At 43.8% G+C, this 16876-nt stretch overlaps 1 pseudogene; it reads right to left on the bottom strand.

Moving 5' to 3' along the window:
• Positions 1 to 11605: 11605 nt before the first annotated feature.
• Positions 11606 to 15753, bottom strand: LOC108784081 (annotated as a pseudogene).
• Positions 15754 to 16876: the final 1123 nt, after the last annotated feature.

The following is a 16876-nucleotide window of genomic DNA, read 5'->3' as shown; positions in this document are numbered from 1 at the left end:
AGAACATAGACGCTTCATAGAAAAATGAGATACTGAGCATAGTGTCCCACGGCATTTTACAGCCAAACACCACAAAAACATTCACGCCCTGCATGTGTTTGCCATAGAACACATACCCACTCACCTAACACCCTCCGAGCGCTTTCGACTCTTATGCAAGAGAGACATTTTGGATATACAAACTGAACACCTTAGTACCAACTGGACTTAATGAAGATCTTGAAATACAAACCATTCTGTAAAAATAATATTTTATATATAAAAAATCTTTTAACCCATCAGACCCTGGGTACCATACATACATAGGAGTTGCTTCTGCAAACACACCATTCACTCCCTAACAACACAATTAGAACGTCAATAAGGATAGGACAGAAGTAATATGATAATATATATAACATATCATTTTAAAATAAAGTCCTTCTACCTTTTGTCCTATGGTTTTAAACACATTTTTATAACATCCACTTTTTTAAACATACAATTTACACATAGAATAGAACCACATGAATATATAATTCTATTGCTACAATTAGCGATCTACCTGTCTAAAATAACGCCATAGCAGGTTTCTTCTTACAAAATGTTTTAATTTAATGATTGGATGTTATTAAACGTTTTCCATGCAACATATGCTGGTTTTAAACAGTTCCAATCCTACACACACATATACAAGATCATTTTCGCATCAGCGGCTTCTAAGCCGTCGATCAGCAGCCTTGTGCAACCCTCTATTCAGGACTGACCAATGGCAGCCGCTCACGATCGTAAACCACGCCCACCTGTAATTTTTTAAAAACCGCTGCATTTGCCGCCCGCTTCAGGGAATTATTCCTGGTTTGACAAAGAGGTATAGAGCCTCGAAACGCGTAGCCAAACCAACCACTTCACGGACTGCAGGGTCCCTCAGCCTGGTGCCCGCTCCTGAACCTCTTCCACAACGACCGCCGACCCTCTGCTAGATCGCTATATAGCGGCACTTCTGCTCCCGTTCAGCCGACGAGTGGCAGCCTGGCCAGCTGTGCTCTCACTGCACCTGACGGAGAGTGTCTGAAATATACATCCCGCTCGCACGGACCCACCAGTCACATCTATCACTCCTCAACACCCATGGACCCAGTAGTAGCTGTGTAGCCCGGTGCTCACATCCACACAGACCAGCCATAGATGCCGCCCTGCGATCCAAGCCGACATACAGCCATCACTTTTCAACGGCAAGACACCACCTCGTCCGTCCAAAAGTGAGTCTGCATCGAGATTTATACAAAGTTTCAAAACTGTTTAACAATAAGAATCCTAGGGTTGTAGCGCTTCTTTCTTTGTGTCTTTTAGGAATCCCTATATAATCACAGCACTCCCTTCCCCTTAACCCCCCTCCACAAAATAATAATACACTCCCCTCCCCGCGAGCCCCCTCACCTGTTCACGGCTTTGCAGGGAGGAGGCTTGAGGAGGATCGGTCCACAGTTATCTAGGGGTGATTAGCGAGATCTGCAGACCTCACTAATACATCCCTGCATTCGGCCAGAGCTCAGAACTGTCAAAGCTCCAGCCAAAGGAAGCCGGAGCCGACAGGGGCAGCTCTGCGGTCTGCATCTGAAACAGATGCAGACCATGGAGCTTCTCCCACAAGTCAGGAACACAGCAGCTGTCTGCGGGCCACATAGTACCGTCTCGCAGACCGGTACTTGGAGACCCAAATTTCCACTTTATTTTTACTCGCAAAATGCGAGCAGGCGAGTGGAAATTTTGAGCCCTGCCCCCAGGTATGTTATTTGAAGCCTTAAAGGAGAACTATGGGGTTAAGGCTTTTCCCCATAGTTCTCCTTAGGGTAACAGGAGGACACAAACTAGCATCCTCCCGTCACCCTAGGCTCAGTATACTGCGAGCTGTAGCTGCGGTATACTGAGACGCCGCAGTATACCGCCGGGATCCGCCCAGCTGCGTGACTGACAGCTGGCTCTGCCTATCTAGAAGCATGAGCCAGCTGTACCCGTCCCCGTCCGTTCCGTCAGTCAGCGCTGGTGGAACGGGGAATCCAGCCCCTCCCGCCACGGCAGAGAGCCATGACAGGATCGAAAGGTGAGCGAACACCGGTATGTGTTCGCTCACTTCCCGATCTACTGAGCCGACCTGTGACAGTCTCATGGTCACAGGTCGGCTAGAACTATGAGGGGAGTGAAAAGCACTCACCTCATAGTTCTCCTTTTAAAAAAAAAAAAAGCCTGCTCCCCACTGAATGTTACAGGGGTGGGGGGGATTTGTATTGGTACATGTCTCCCATGTCAGTGGTCAGCTTCCAAAAGGTTACAAACTGGTCTTGGAAAAAAATAAAAAATAAGTGTGCTCCCATCCTATTGGACCCTCATAGTTCAGTCATAAGAGCTTCCGCAGTTTCCCTCAGACAGATGGAAGAGACTTCTGGGTATCAGATACAGAGGAGTGCCAGCTCCACAGAGTTCTCTAAGTGTGTATAGCTGGCCCACTTACCGTAGTGCCTGCATGCTGTCACTATGAGAAGAGAGAGCTGCAGGACAAGTAGAGAGTAAACACTTACCTTGCAATCCACAAAACAATGGTGGTATACCTAGGTGTGTGTGGTATATGTCAGATACCTGTCAGTACTCTCTACAGCAGTGGTTCTCACCCTTTCTAGGGCCGGGACCCCTTGGTAACATTTGCCAAGTTGTGGTGACCCCCAAAGGTAAAATTTAGGGATGACGCGGCTGCTGCAGCAACATCTGGAGGCGTGGCAGGAGAACTGACACTGCTGCGCTAGGAGAGAGCTAAGGAGGACTCTCACCTTGCACAGCGACCCATAGGTTGAGAACCACTGTTATGGGCAAAGACAGGCCCGGGCTCTGCAGCTGGAACTAGAAGAATTGGATTTAAAGTGTGTGGCTATATAAAGTATGAGGTACATACTCCGCAGTACTGTCACTGATAGGGATGGGCTCGGGCGTGTTCGCAGCTCCACGTGCCGAGCCCGCCAGGAAGCCCGACCTTAAAAACTACACCACACTGCAAATTATACATTAAACTGAAATAAAACAATCTAGCTTGGTGCCCAGACCTCCTCGGCCGCTCACACAAGTACCGGCCATACTCTCCTGATGGCGGTCCTGGCCGGGTACTCGGACCGTGACCCCCCTGTTCACTTGCGGGACCCCATATGGGGTCGCAACCCACACTTTAAGAAGCACTGATATAGAGCAGTTCCTGTTCATTCATAATTGGGGACACATTAAACATTCCATGTCCTCAATTATTTACAAACAGTTAGCGATCAGCTGATTGCTTGTACCCGTGCTCCATCCTTATCTGTCACAGGAGGCAAGGGACAGCACCAGGCGAGCATGCTTTTTGTAATTTTTTCCTTTGTGGGGCTGGTTAATTTTATGTTTGCTTTTCTACTTTTAAAAGTATTTTGTATTTTAAGGTCCACTTGCAGCTTGAGCAAATATTTACGTGTCATACTGCTGATTAAAGGCAGCAGTGACTCCAGGTTAACATTCTTATGAAAACTAGTCCAGGAGTAAACAATTTTAAATTAAATGAAGAGCCAGCTTTTTTTTTTTGGAGCCACCTCCATTGCCAACTAAAAGGAAACCTTGGAAGTTAGGCAGTTGTCATTTTCAAGGAGCATTGGCTACCTGGCATCCTGGAATATCCAGCCCTGTATCAGACAATATTCTAATTGCAGAGCTTTAGTGTTTCCACCCTAATTGGGAAATTCACAAAACCATTCCAGCTGGGGAGGCAACGATATATCGGCCGAAAATGGCACTTCTGGCGTAATGCAGAAAGTGCCATTTTCTGGCCGGTATATCCATTCTTTCTCTCCTTCCCGCTGGGTGCTGCTGTGTCCCAGCAGGGAGGAGAGAAACTGGTGGGCAGCCAGCATCTCTCCTCCCCGCAGCGCTCAGCCTCCTGTCACAGATCAGGAGGAGAGCGATGTGGGCCAACAGCCAGCACTGTCACAGGAGGCTGAGCGAGCAGAGCTCATTTATAACAGGGGCTGCAGAAAAAGAGATTGCAGACTTTTCCATTTTAAAAGGGGAAATATCAGGGGTCCGTTTAGATCCCTAATATCTCCCCAAAGGCCCTTAAGGTGGACAAAAACAACAAATTGAGAAAGTTAAAATAAAAGGAGAAATTTTAAAAAAAGTTGTTTCGGTTTTGAAATTTTCCGTGCACCTCTAATTGCAGCCTCTTATCAGGCATTTGCTGGACAAAAAAGTTCTGTTCAATAACCTTGAAAAATGTTATACCAGAGCTGTGCGACAGTGATGATGTTGTTGCTGTGTTGGTCTTTTTCTTACATTTCTATAACTGAATTGCTTAGGCCTGTGCTTGTTCTGTTAGCAACTGAAGCCAAAAACCAACAGAAACCTCCATCTTATAATACCAGATTTCCTTTAAAATGGACACAAGAAGCCTCAAAGAAAACAGGAAGGTTTATATTGCAGCCTTAACCGCTTGAAGACCCCTTCCTGGCCAGGCCAATTTTCAGTATTAAGCGCTGCGGTACTTTGACATTTATTCCGTCATGCAGCGCTGTACTGAAATTAATTTTATACCATTTTTGGGGGACAGAGCTTTCTTTTGGTGGTATTTACTCAACACTGGGGGTTTTATTTACTATAATCAGGAGATTACTCAAAATTGTCAATTAAAAAAGGTTTTTTTACATTATGTTATAAAACTATTACCCACTTTTTTGGTAAAATATAAAAGATGGGGTCACGTCGGGTAACTAGACACCAAACATGTCAAGCTTAATAACTGTGCGCACTCGCGAAAAACTAGCATACCCAAAATTGGCCATAGGCGACGCTTTAAAAGCTTTTACAGCTCATCAGTTCTGTGTTATCAGTGATTGATAGCCCTAGAACTATTGCTCTCATTCCGATGTTCGCGACGATATGTAACATGTGCGGCGTAATGGGCGCACTAGTCATTTTCACAGGTATGTGCACCTGATGTATGTATGGGTGGGTACTTAAGAAAAAGTTTGTTTTAATTCTTTGTGTAACTTTCCTTTCACTTAACTTTATTGCTATCACAGAGGGGGCTAAGAAACCCCTATATGTGATAGCAAAAGTAGTGACAGGTCCTCTCCAAGACCCCTGTCACCTAGGACCCCCCTGAAGAAGCAGAGTTCTGCTTCTCTCCAGCATCTGAAGCTGGAGTGACACGAGAATGCGGAAGTGATGTAATACACCACTTCCGCATTCTGACAGCGGAGGGGACTGGAGGGAGATCGTGAACCGACCCTCCCTCTAATCCCGTCAGAAAGCCACTATGCTGGTCCCGGGCTCGCACCGGGCACAGCGGAGCCCAGGATCAGTGTACATTACGGGACCCCATACAAGTGATTAGCCGGCAGATCGCTTGCATGTTAACAGGCATCGCTGCCGGTTTTAAAATTGTGTCTTTCCCACTCGAGCGCACGAGTGGGCAGGACTAACAGGACGTGTATACACACCCAGTTACATCCAAGAAGCTCCCAGCCGGCCGTGTATACACAACGGCCGGCAGGTAGTTAAAGGCCAGCCGGCACAATTAATATGAATGTCTGAAGCACAGCCAAAGCTGCATTTACAGCCGGCCCTATGCCAACATGCCACTCAGATCTCCATGGCTCCAATAAAAAAATCAATTCTAAAAAAACCCCACTATTAGATTCATTAGGCTTTGCACAAATAGTGGTTTGTCAGTACCTCAGTCTTTCACAACGTATAGTACTCCTCTCCACTTTTGTAACAAAACTAGAAAACCCCTGTACGCATTAAATAATTTTCTCAATGGAACACTTGGCCTCTGCCATTCGCACAAACTCGGGGATACATGGTATTCTAGTGGGTACCAGAGAATTTAAAATGGCGCTGTATGCAGATGACATACTTTTGTATGTGACTCAGCCATCTTTGTCCTTGCCGGCCGTCTTGCAAGAATTTTCTTCTTTTAGTTATGTGAGTAACTTTAAACTGTGACAAATCAGAAATGCTTAACATCTCGTTATCTGCTAAGGCGGTGCCATCACTTCGATCTGCTTTTCCTTTTGCATGGCAGTCTTCTTTTATCACTTACCTGGGCATTAAAATGCCCTCAGATTTATCCCGACTGTACGAACTTAATTATTCACCGCTCCTTATTAAGACGAAAGAAGATCTTCTATCCTGGAGGTTGCGTCCACTCTCATGGTTCGGACGTATTAATGCGATTAAAATGGATATTCTACCTAAATTTTTATATTTGTTTCAAACTGTACCAATACGCCTGCCACGCTCCTTTTTAGAGCTGAAACAAAGGTTCAGAGCCTTCGTATGGAACTATAATAAGCCAAGACTCAACTATCACCTCTTGACGAGGCCTAAGTCAAGAGGGGGTGCTGGTCTGCCTGATATCTGTTTCTACTATAAGGCTGCCGTACTGACGAGAGTATTAGATTGGTTCCATAATGCAGCACATAAACAATGGGTATCCTTGGAGTTTCTATTGTCACCTCTACATCCCAAAGAAGCGTTATGGGTATCTTTATCTGAAATAGGAAGTAGCACAGGATGGCCGCTTCTAGTTTACTCCACGCTTTGGTGTTGGCGCCATGCACGCACTTTTCTATGACTTTCTTCCATACCTGGTCCCTTGACCCCTTTACTAGACAATCCAAAATGTTTGCCGGGACTGCATGCCTCGTCCTTTTTGGGTTGGGACACACAGTTCTGGCCTCAATTAAGACACGTTTTACAATGTGATTCACTAATCCCTATGGTAGATATCTTGTCTAATCGTTCAATGGACGGTAGGGCATGGTTCTCATATACTCAACTATCTAGTTACCTGGGTGCAATGCATCCTAATCCAGATATCACCAGGAATCTTACACCTTTTGAGTTATGCACTACACTCACGCCACCGACGCACAGTATTTCTTGTTTGTATCAGATGTTTCTTTTTTATCAATGCACAGCACTACCGTCTTACACCTAAGCGTGGACTAGAGATGTAGAGTTCACTCTGACCCCAGTAAACTGGGATAAGATCTTTGTGATTACACATAAAATGGCAATGTCATGTAGAGTGCAGGAACGCAATTTCAAACTGCTCTCTAGATGGTATTATACCCCAGTACGGCTACACCATGTTTCCCTCAGTTTCGCAGACATGTTGGAGATGCCAAATGGAAGAAGGCACATACATACACATATGGTGATCCCGTCCTCCAATAAAGGCCTTTTGGACAAACGTTTTAGTTCTATATGATGAAGCACATTCCATGACAACTGGAAATACACCTACCCTAACATTGTCTTTGTTTCCGGATTCAATATCAAAAGCTAAAAAATCGATCTTACGCTTCATTTTTTGCAGCGAGGCAGTGGAAGTCGGCCCGTGCCCCTACCATTATGGAGTGGCTGAATAGTCTGAGTGAAATCACACATATGGAGAAATTAGTTGTAATAGATGCTGATCAAAGTGAGAGATATAGGCAACTATGGAAAGTGTGGAATTCCTTCCAGGACTCTGAAAATTTTGTTATATTAGTGACCACTTTGGATGAATAATAACTATGTGGGTTGGAGGCTGTTTCGCCTATATTTCCTTTTTTGTGGTATATTAAGAAAGATTATGGAAAGGTTCATGTTACTAAGTTTGCTGAGCGTGTGACAAATCAGAAATGCTTAACATCTCGTTATCTGCTAAGGCGGTGTCATCACTTCGATCTGCTTTTCCTTTTACATGGCAGTCTTCTTTTATCACTTACCTAGGAATTAAAATGCCCTCAGATTTATCCCAACTGTACGAACTTAATTATTCACCGCTCCTTATTAAGACGAAAGAAGATCTTCTATCCTGGAGGTTGCGTCCACCCTCATGGTTCGGACGTATTAATGCGATCAAAATCATTAATTTTGCCTTCCCTCACCTTCTTCCCCTCATGTCCTTTTGTGTGTTGTGATGTGTTCCCCCTCCTCTTGTATGCCCTAATGTTATATATCAATGTGTTAGGATAGATGGGCCAATAATAGCATATGTGAATGGATATAAAATACAAGATTATTTAGGATGTAGAAGTATGGATATGGGTGTACTCTAATTATTACAATGGGGGTTCTCCCCTCCCCCTGGCCTTATTTTTTTTCCAGTTTCTTTTTTTTCCCCTTCCTTTTGTGTGTTTTTTTTTTTCTTTTTTGTTGTCTGTACTGTGTTATGAAATAAAATTCAATTTGAATAAATAATTTTCTCAAATAAGGAGGTATTTGCCTAAGTTTCAGGAAAGCCTTGCGCAGTCTCCAATCTCATTTCAGTCTGACATTAGTGATGGATAAAGGCTCTTGCACTTTTTTTTTCTTGCAAACACTTAGCTGATGACACCCAAAAAATGTCCAGCTATTATGATGAGTGAATCAAACCAGGAAATGCATGGCAAGTGTTCAAATGATTTTGGAACTACAAACCTGCACATTTGTATGATCTGCACCAGGCTGAACAAAGTCTATTATTCACCAGCAGTGACAAGGGTTCCACAATACCCCTTATGGGGAGAAGAAAATTAATGAACACCTATAAGACTAAATATTCCACCATAAACCGCTAGCCCAAAACAATACTAAGCTTTATAAGAAGCTTCAAATATATTAAATAAATCTGTTCTATACAAAACACTGTTTGAAGTTCACAACAATCTTGTCAGTAACACCAACAGCAGTTCATATTAAATGGCATTTTATTGGTAACAACTCCAAAGTGCTGAACCTCTAGGGAGTCACATTTATGATTGCTTGGCTGCTGCAGGGGCGACTGCTGCTTTCTCCTTTTGTTTCACCTTTATCTGCAAAGAAAAGAAAGAGTTAAGACTACAACAAGTTTACTATAAGCATTAGCCAGATCTACACGTTACATCTAATTGACCTGATGAAGTCAATTAGACGAAACGCTTAGAAGCTGAGTCAGTGACGTCAGAACGCCTGGAGGAAAAAGGACAGATCTAACATCCAGGAATGAGATTCTGATACACTATTTTATTCAATTTATGCGAGTGTATTTTTTAAAATAAAATCATTTCATGCATACGGGGCACACTGACTTCCACTTCTGTCTTTGAGAGATCTTTTTTGGGCTGTCGGTAGAGGAGAAACAGGAAGATCTGAAGGAAGATCTGAAGGAAGATCTGAAGGAAGATCTGAAGGAAGATCTGAAGGAAGATCACAGGTACAAACAGTGTGAGGAAGGAGTTTTACCCTATAAGAAGCCATTTGAGACCCAAAGGTCTCAACACCAAGGTGAGAGGCTTATTTAACCCCTTCATGACTGAGGCCCTTTTTTCAATTTTTGCACCCATGTTATATTCCACATTTTAGGCCTGAAAATGACGTAAACCCCCCAACATTATATATTTTCTGAATGCCAAGACCCTATAGAATAAAATGGTGGTAGTTGAAAATTTTTATGTTGCGCAATATTAGCGCAACTCCTTATTAAACCCCAAAATTTAGTGACAAATTTAATTAAATGCCCCAAAACACAACAAATTACCCATTTTTTTTATGAAATATAAAAGATGAGGTTACAACGAGTAAAACGATACCCAACATGCCCAGTTTACAGATTGCGTGCGACCGTGAAACGGCGAAAAACTGCAGTACCCCAAAAAGTCAATAAAAGACACTTTAAAAGCCCCCACAGGTCATCAATTTAGAGATACCCCAAAATACTGGCCCTAGAATTATTGCTCTCACTCCGGCGTGCGCGGCGATACCCAACATGTGTAGCGCGTTCGTCGTTTTCATGCGTAGGCGCACCCAACGCGTGTTTACGTGGCGACGCGCGTGCTCGTGGGGGCGGAGTACTTTGAAATTTTTTTTTATTATCAGATTTATTTTATTTCATTTTAAAAACTGTTTTTTTTTTGTTTTTTTTTTACTTTGACTGCTATCACATGGGGGGGCTTGCAAGCCCCCCCATGTAATAGCAGATGGTGGTGACAGGTCCTCTTTAAGGTGATGCTGGGGGTCCAAAAGACCCTCAGTGTCACCTTTACACTGGAAATAAGCTATTGAAGTGCAGATCGCACTTCAATAGCTTATAGCTGGGCTGCAGGAGCCCAGAACTGACAGCCCAGGGACCGGAAGTGATGCAATCTGCATCGCTCCCGGTCCCATAGAACGGGGAGGGGATCGATGAACGGAAGTTCGTCGACCTCCTCCCCAGCTCCCCGCGGACACAAAGATCGCCGGTCCCGGGCCCGTAGGAGGGGCAACGGAGCCCGGCCCTTTCTTCGGGACGCAGAAGCGATCTGGTGACAGGTATGTCGCAAGGATCGCTTCTGTTGTAAAGCCGACAGTCGGCTCTACAAGTTTAAACAGACTCCCGGCGGCAAAAGTCGCCGGGAGTCTGTTTAAACAGCCCCGATGCTGGCGACGTACACTGTACGTCGTCAGTCACGAAGGGGTTAACAGAGCACTGTTTTTATGAGCACTTCAGCAAACAATACACAAGAAATTACAAGAGTGGGCAGTGACGCAAAGAAAAACTAAGACACTTTTTTTGAGAGAGAGCTGCCTGCTTTTAATATACTGTTAAAAATTGTGTTTTATACACTGACACAGGACATTTGTGATTCAAACAGTTGACTAGATTTAATTTTGATTTTTTATATATATATATAAATATATTTGTTGTTTTCTTTTCTCACAGTATTGTTCGCTATAATATTTGGTTTTTGCACATACTATTTGTTTACTTGTTGGGTGATAGCGCCACTTCACATATTTACATGTTTGGTATTGCCGCACAATTATTAACCTGGGCATGTTGGGTATTTACTCGTAACCTCGTCTTTTACATTTTGCCCAAAAAAATGGTTTTATATAGGTGTTTCTTGGGCACTAAAGTTAAGTGCATTTTTCACTAAATGTTTGGGTTTGCCAAGTTGCGCTAATGTTGTGCAACATATAAATTTGCAACTGCCACCATTTTATGCTACAGGGTCCTGGCAATCAGAATATATAATGTTTGGGGGTTTTAAGTAATTTTCAGGCCTAAAATGTGGATTATAACACATAATCAACATTTAAAAAAAAAGGCATTAGTCTTTAACAGGTTAAAAACCAGACACAAGTTTTAATGCCCCGACACAGGCCAGTCACTAGTGAAAGTTGGACTAATGTCTTTATTCAACCTCAAATACTATGTAACTAGATCAGACGTTCAATTAAAGTCAGAGTTTCATAAACACAGACCAATGAAGTGGAATTAATTAAGAAGAGTGGGTTCAGCAGGATTATAGTTCTAACAGACAAGAGAATAAAACCAACTTACATTGGAGCACGCAGAGCCTTCTGGATCTCCTGACTCTTCAAGATCCTGCTCAAATCTGTGTTTGTCATTTTGTGCATGGGAAGGCTGTGAAAGAAAGAAAATTACATGTTTGAGAACTAGGAGTAGTCCACGGAACATTCATGAAATTATGTGAGGATTTTAAATAATTTTCTGTAGCTCAGAACTTCCACAAATATCACAGAGACTCAAAAACACGGACCAGAAGTGGAACTCATCATATCTACAGTCAAAATTCCATCACTGCCCAAAACACTAAGGTTAGAGATTAAAGATTTGCCTGCTGTAAATCTGCAGAGGAGGACCTGAAAGAACTTTCTCCTTCAGTTCTCTCTTCTGCTGACAGCAGGTAGTGGCTGTGAGCAATAGCCAGTATCTGATACTACAATTTAAAATGGCCAATAGCAGGCCGGCCATTGCTCCCAGCTGCTGTGTTTACATTCAGCTGCCTTAGTAAGCAGCGGTCATTCCCCAGCTAAAGCCATTGAAGTGGAAAGGTGACACTAGGGGGTTTATTTACTAACCTTATAAACACACCACGAACATGTATACACCTCTGTAGTGTGTTCCCTCCCAGCATGATCTATGGGTGGAATCTAAACACCTTTGTAGTGTGTACACACCCAGCAGGTGTGTTGTGCAAAGCCAAGCATGAATTACAAGGTGATGTTGTGTAAATTAGCTCTATGTTGTGTTGCTTGCGTTGATGAATGTAAATGCATGAGCTAACCATTTTTGTCTAAACTGTGAAGCAGCATTATATATGCATCATGTGCATGATTTTTCCATATATGGCATTAGTGGAAATATGCTTTTAGAGACTTTTTGGTTGATATACGTTTTGCTGTGTGAAAAAAATCACACACACCTGGTGCGTGCGTGTGTTTAGGTTAGTAAATCACCCCCTAGGTGTCCAAGAACCTGTCATCTCCAGCGCACGTGTCTCACACACACAAAATGTAAGTCGCCCACCCTGGACTATGTGAAACACCCCCATGAAAAAAAACAAAACAGTCTCAACTTTTTTAGTTGGCTCCTGGATTCAAAGAAAATGTGTCAAGCCCTGAGCTAAGGGATAAGTTATACAATTAGAATATAGAGATTGACTCATCAGAGCTTCCACTGAAATCACAGGTATCATAAACACGGACCAGAAGTGGAAATCATCATATTGAGAGTACGTATCAAGTACAGCTAAAAATGAAACCAATGTCACTTGCTTCTTACCTTTAGACATGATAAGTGCAGAGCAAACAGCATATCGCTTCTGGGTTACATTGACTCTACGGTGCCAGCGTCTCCAGGTTTTTGTTGGGGCAAACATGCGTCCTCCTCTGCACATCTAAAGACCATTATTAAGGAATGCAACCGCAAAGTAAAAAAGCTTCCACCTTCCAAACATTTACCAAGATTGAAGTAGCCCTGCTCAGAATTTAGATTCGCATCAGCCACCCACACCAGCATTATGACAGCAGGCAACTGTCGCAAAGCGAGGAGTAAGGCGCAAATTACAACATCACAGCAAGCTGAAATTTCTCCACAAACATTTCAGAAGGATACGTTTCCAAATGCACCCTGGCCGGAACGGTGAGTTCCACCACCACGGACACGGGGAATACGGGCAACAGCCCTGCCGGTTCCCCATGATTCAGCACTGGTCTGGTGACCTGGAAATAAGAGAAACCGCATGAGCAAAGAAAGATTTGTTTGATTTTAACTTCAACAGTCTGAGAAGTTTATCAGATCTTCATGGCAATCATTAGTTTCAGAAACACGGACCAATGAAGTGAAGCTCATCATGTGTAAAAACTTTTTCTACAAAAAACAGTTAAGTAGACAATTTAGGTTTTCACTAATCTGAACTATGAGGCACTTCGAGCTGGCAAGTAGATAGACTGGGTTGAGTGCACTGAATCGGAGCTTAAAAATCCTGGGCACATGCGTGGGGCTAGAACATTCAGCTTCTTTTTACTGTTGGGGCTGTGGAAGTCACTTCTAGCGACATCACTACCTGAGAAGCAAGAGACCAACTCTCCAACCCGAGAATAGTCAGAATATAGTTGGACTTCACAGCCAAATCATACACAGAATACAGTGCACTTCACACATCACTAAGAACTTGAGTGGAACCTTTATTATGAAACTCAATCTTTACCTTGAGTTCTAGTTTTGGATAGAGTGGGAAAGCAGTTGAACCTCTGCCATGATTTTATGGATGTCATTTACACTTCTGTGCCAGGGGTAGTCAATACTGGCACCTCCATGGGGCATTGCAAGACTGACAACCATGGGCATGACCAGATTTGTAGTGTCACCACAGTCTGAGTGCCAAGGCTGCCTATCTTACTTTGTACATAGTTCTGGCTGTTGGATCTTCTTTACATGCATGTCAAGTCAGTCTAAACAGAGACTACAAAACCCAGTGCTCTTCAGAACACATACCAGCAAGCTCGCTCACTGCATATGGCTGCCTGCTGTTCTTGCGCAGGTTAGTGTGAACAAAGTTGACTATATCTGGACGTATAGGAGCCTTGAACACTGCAGGCATAGTGACATTTTTGCCTGACGATTCCCTTTTCGGAGTACACGGTTATCAAAGGACGAGCGCAGGCCTAGGGGGAGTAACAAAAACAAAGTTAGTGCATGCAACAAACACACACACACACACACACACTTCGTTCTTAAGCACAGAATGCTCAGACTCGATTATCATCAGTCCACAGTACTAGCATAATGACAGTAGGCAACTGTCGCTAAATACCAGGTAAGACGCAAATTACACCATCATCGCATTGGAAGATACTACAGAACAGCCTTCAGAATACATTCCACACATAAGAAATGGAGATTAAGGAAAGCAGAAACATGTAAAGTGCACTATAGGCATCTTTATACAGTGAGGGGAATTTATCAAATCTGGAGCAGCTGTGCATAACAACCAATCAGCTCTTCTCTTCAGTTTAGATTTGAAAGTAAAACAGAAGCTGATTGGTTGCCATGAACAGCTTCTCCAGATTTGATAAATTCCCTTCAGTGTGTATACACATTCTTCTCAGAATTGGGAGCCAAAGCAGCTCATATGGGTGACGTTCCCTAGGACTTTATTAATGGAGCCAATTCATTAAATGACACAGTATGGGTGAAGTTTCGTATGTTGTCAAGTTTTATAGAAGTTACATTTCATACGACAACAATGCTACTGGCACAAAATAAAAGCATATACAAAACTGTCACACTGAGTGTGGATGGTAAAACACTAGCGGTACATATATCCTTTGTTGTATGGGCACAATATATTGCTTTACTCTGTAAACAGCCCTCGTACCGAGGCTCTTATTTTGGGTAAATGCCAGAAAGAAATCTTTGCCCATAAGGGTCCCTGTTGGGGTATATATTTATATTAAGCTGTATAAAATAGAGGTCACTGTATCCTATTTACATTATATTACTAAGTACATGGTGTCATCAGCCTGGCTGTGCGGTGAGGCCATGTATAGCTCTGGCAGGTAAAACACATTACACAAACAGACAAATTAATATTGTAGAAGCTGGAAAACTTGTAACCAGAAATCACAGCTGGATAACATTGGACATCATACAGTCACAATGGAGATCAGAGCAAAGCCTTGGTCAGAGTACAGGTCCAGCAGCATGGAGGGCAAGTACAGCTGATGAGGGTACAGGAAAAGAGCATCATTGCGAGTGTGAAAGTAATAGGTCTGTATATGGCAAAGGAGTATGAGTGCATCCCAAATCAGTGTATGGGGACGCAGCATGGAGTGCAAGTGCTGCCTGGAGTATGTGTACATCCTGAGTCAGTGTATAATGACAGTAGCAGAGTAGGAATGTGATCTTAATATACAGATAAGGTAGCTTAGGAGTGTGACATTAGTATAGGAGGAAGCTAGCATGGAGTATGGGTGCAAAGGAGCATGGAGAATGACTGCAACCATAGTATATGGGGAAAACATGGAGTAGGAGTGCAGCCTTAGTATATGAGGGAGCAGAAGTGCGGCCTGAGCCACTATATGGTAAATAACAGCATGGAGTACGAGTGCGGCCTGTGCCAGTATATGGGGAACAACAGCATGAGTGTATGAGTGCAGCTTCACACAGTATTATACGGACGGCAGCATGGAGAATGAGTGCGGCTTTAGTAAATGTGAAAGGCAGCATGGAGTAGGAGCGCGGCCTCAGTGCATGTACGGTAAAAGCAGCATGGAGGACAGCCGGCCTCCCCGCATGCTTGGCTCCGGCCTAGTTCCCCGAGCATAGCAAGGCGGAACACGTAAAAAAAAATACAGCAGGAATGGGGGCCATAGTCCACACAACTGAGGGAACCCAATTCAAACATACCCGACCCTCAGTCACCCGTTTCTCCCCCATCTTACCATGCTGATCGCCTGCTCCTGGCTGCTGCTCGAAGGTGGCCACAGAGAGAAAAGGGAGGAGTCTCGGCAACGGCTCTATATAACCCCGCCGGTAGAGGAGTGGCGCCTGCGCACTACACCCACACTACAGTGACATAGAAACCCCAACGACACCTCCGAATATACACCAGTACATAAGATCAATGTCTTCTTATCATCTTATAACTGGATTTAAGGCTCTGGAGTAAAACAAATCGCTGTAACCCTGTCTGCACTTCAGGGACTATTTTTGTGTCGCGGATGAATCTAGTGCACGTAAAAGACCTACCTGTTACGTGTACGACAATTCGAAAATAAGTGCAAATTAGTAAAATAAATCGACATCATGTCCGTCATGTTTATTTCCGGAACTCGGACAGATTTAATAAGAATTTAGCTGTTTTGTTTTTTGGTTTCCAGTAGTAGGGAGCGCGGCTGTAGTTCCGGGGCGGTGACCTGGTGAGCCCGCGCAGTTCAGATGGTGAGGGGAGGATGCGGAAGGACAGCTACGAGGCAGCAGCTGAGCTGTACATATTCCTCGGCAGCAGCTGAGCTGTACATATTCCTCGGCAGCAGCTGAGCTGTAGTGTACACATATTCCTCGGCAGCAGCTGAGCTGTACACATATTCCTCGGCAGCAGCTGAGCTGTACACATATTCCTCGGGAGCAGCTGAGCTGTACACATATTCCTCGGCAGCAGCTGAGCTGTACACATATTCCTCGGGAGCAGCTGAGCTGTACACATATTCCTCGGGAGCAGCTGAGCTGTACACATATTCCTCGGGAGCAGCTGAGCTGTACACATATTCCTCGGGAGCAGCTGAGCTGTACACATATTCCTCGGCAGCAGCTGAGCTGTACACATATTCCTCGGCAGCAGCTGAGCTGTACACATATTCCTCGGCAGCAGCTGAGCTGTACACATATTCCTCGGCAGCAGCTGAGCTGTACATATTCCTCGGCAGGTGAGGAGCCCTGTGTCATGATGTACGAGCATAAGAACATGACTTCTCATTGTATAGTATGCAGTCTGAGCTTGGTCCAAAAAGAAAGCTGTCCTTTATTATTTTACAGCCATGACAGCTGTGGTATCCATAGCAGCCAATCACAAGCTGAAATTAT

This window comes from Nanorana parkeri, unplaced genomic scaffold (genome assembly GCF_000935625.1).
Source record: "Nanorana parkeri isolate BGI_ZX_2015 unplaced genomic scaffold, ASM93562v1 scaffold98, whole genome shotgun sequence".
NCBI lineage: Eukaryota > Metazoa > Chordata > Amphibia > Anura > Dicroglossidae > Nanorana > Nanorana parkeri.
Note: the sequence above shows the minus strand (reverse complement) of the source record. Positions and strands in the feature narration are given on the sequence as shown.